Below are 3,122 nucleotides of genomic sequence, written 5' to 3' on the forward strand. Positions count from 1 at the left end.
TCTCTCTCTCTCTCTCTCTCTCTCTCTCTCTCTCTTTGTATTCGCCACCGTCCTCACCATCTCTGTGCCTACTATTACTCTCAGACCATCGTGAGGAATAGTAGGAGTGTCATTGAATAGAGAAAGAGGCGGTCTAAGTCTGACACAGAAATTAGCTTTCGCATTTACCACACACACACACACACACACACACACACACTTATATACGAATGTAAATAAATAGACATTCATACATATATTACAGACTCCATTATTTTGTTTATTTGTGTGTGGGTGTCTGTATACATCTCACCCCACACGCGTCTATATATATATGTGTGTGTGCGTATATATAGAGATGTATGTAATTATACGTACTACATATATATCTTTATGCATATATGTATCTCTGTCTCTCATATATATATATATACACACACACATGTTTGTGTATACATATATGTATACCCATACACGCATATATATGGGGACGAAGAGGAAGCGTTAGGAGAAGGATATTGGTAGTGTTTGTGATCGTGAATTCGAAGCCGGTGGCAAGAGGTGAAGATCACGATTTAAGGGCATGTTTGATGGTAACCGAGGTGTTTGCGGAGGTGTTGTTAACCTGAGCCGATAGCAATGTGATTGTAGCAACGCTGGATGCTGATGGTGTGGTGGAGGGATGGGGCTGGTTGTTGATATTGTTTTTGTTGTTGTTGTTGTTGTTGTTTTTATTGTTGTTGTTTTTATTGTTGTTGGCGGTTGGAATGGAATTGATAATTCTGGCTGGATGTGCTATGCCGGGCGGCGCGATATGACCGCCTGTCGATGGAGATGACGGTGATCACGATTATTGACGGTGGTGCCGTCGTTGCTGAGGCTGTTGTTGGTGATGTGGGTGTTAGCTGCAGTACTAACTGTGTTGGTGGTGGGTGTCGTTGATGGAGGTAGAAACGGTAGCATTTGTCTTGCAGTAGGGATTGGGGGGAAGTTACTACTCTTTTACTAACAACGACTGCTACTCTCACTGACCATTACTACTGCTGCTGCTGCCACCGCGGCCACCACCACTACTACTACTACCACCACTACTACAACCACCACTACAACCAATAATATTACTACCATCACCGCCGTTACTGCTGCTGCTACCGCCAATACTACTACCACTAATAATAATAGTGATAATAATACAGCCACCACCACCACTATCACCGCCACTACTACTGCAACTACTGCTGCTGCTCCTACTACTACTAACTATGCCTACAAGCAGTTATTGTTGGTAATATTGTGGATGAACTTATCAATTTGCAATCAGAATATCCGGACAGCTGGGAAAATAAACGATGTCCGATTCGGAAAATTAGTCGGAATTTGAAATAATACGTTTATTGAAGTCCATAGCTGAAAACACGTCTTCCCACGCAGGCCAGCGCATGCGTACACACGCACTCAGCAGGCATATACGCGCACACACATACACATACACCCCCCATTCAGATAAAAACATGGAAACATACTGTATATGAACATGAGCGCATAGTCACATACACAGATATATAATATACATACAAACACATTCAGGCTCCCTCACACTCATAGGCACTCACGCATTCGTTCTGTCTGTCTGTCTGTCTCACGCATACACACACAGACACCGACACGCTCCCTGACACACACGCAAACACGATCTGAGAGAACGTGGGAGCATATTCCTGTCCATTTGACTTGCTAGAAATAACAGTTATATCTCCCTGAGATCAAACGTATGTCTTGGAACGGAAACAGGACACGTAAGAGAATGTGTTCCATATACAGGGTGTCCCAAAATTAAGGCGACCGAAGTTTCGGCTTTTAATAACTATCAGTAACTGTGATAAGATATGTAAATTATACATCATTACAAAACCTTAGTGTCTTCCTTTTGTTTCGGATAAAATAAATTCAGATTTATAAATTAGATAATGGTGGCAGACCGAACTGCAATCATAACCTTCCACAAAGGAGGCGAAATTGATACAGCAACAGCAAAAAGCTTAAAAGTAACCAAATGGCAGTCTGGAAAATAGTTTAAAATTTTCAAGAGACCGGTTCCACCACTGATCGAGCTGGAAGTGGCTGAAAAAGAAGAGTGCGGATCCTTCAGCCTATCAAAAGTACCGGAGAGAAGATACGGCGAAATCCTCGCCGTTCTGTCAGAAAATTGGTTACCACAGCAAAAATAAGCTGAACATCAATATATCGAGTGCTGAAGGGGTATTTCAGGAACCACCCCTATATGATGATCCGTCGTCATGAGCTCTCGTAAGTTTACAAGGCCATGAGACTGGAGAGAAGCCGTCTTATCCTGCGTCAGATTGCTGAAGACATGCTGCCCAACCTGGTGTTCACTGACGAAAAGAAATTTGACGTTGAACAGACAGTAAACCACCTGAAAGACCGACTTTGGAGAGTATTCTGGAAGCTGAATTGCTTCCATGGGCGAATGAACACTTTCAAGGCGCACCTTCCCACAGCACTAAGCAGACACAACATTAGATTCAGGAAAGTATACTATCGTACATAGGCAAGAATGTATAGTCCCCAAGAAGTCCCGATCTCAACCCGTTGGATTTTTCTTTTTGGCTCATTTTGGAGACGAGAGTTGTGAGCACTCCTCATGCTTTGCTTGACACTATGAAGGCAAAATTGAACAAGGAATGGGCTTCGATTCCACAAGAACAGTTGCGTGTCGCGTGTGGAACATTCTCAACATTCTTAAAGCTGTGATTCGAAACAGGTGGTTATATCGAATAAATGTAGTTGTCATAATTTTCACTTACCATTGCATTGCAACGCTCGGACCCCCTGAAATATAACTATGCTTTACTTTGGCAAAATTCAAATAAGCTGCTTGTCTTAATTTTTGGACACCCTGTATGTGTGCGCGCGCGCGCGCGCGTGTGTGTGTGTGTGTGTGTGTGTGTGTGTGTGTGTGCGTGTTTATGTATATATAAACATTTTGTGTCCGGAGAGTGCCATTCAGTTTTTATACATATATATATAAATACACACACACACACATAAATGAAAATGCATTAAATACTAGAAAACGTAGACAGACACAGAAGGGCCCTAATTCTTCATCGGTTATATATATA

Source organism: Octopus bimaculoides, chromosome 16, assembly GCF_001194135.2.
Source record: "Octopus bimaculoides isolate UCB-OBI-ISO-001 chromosome 16, ASM119413v2, whole genome shotgun sequence".
Lineage (NCBI taxonomy): Eukaryota > Metazoa > Mollusca > Cephalopoda > Octopoda > Octopodidae > Octopus > Octopus bimaculoides.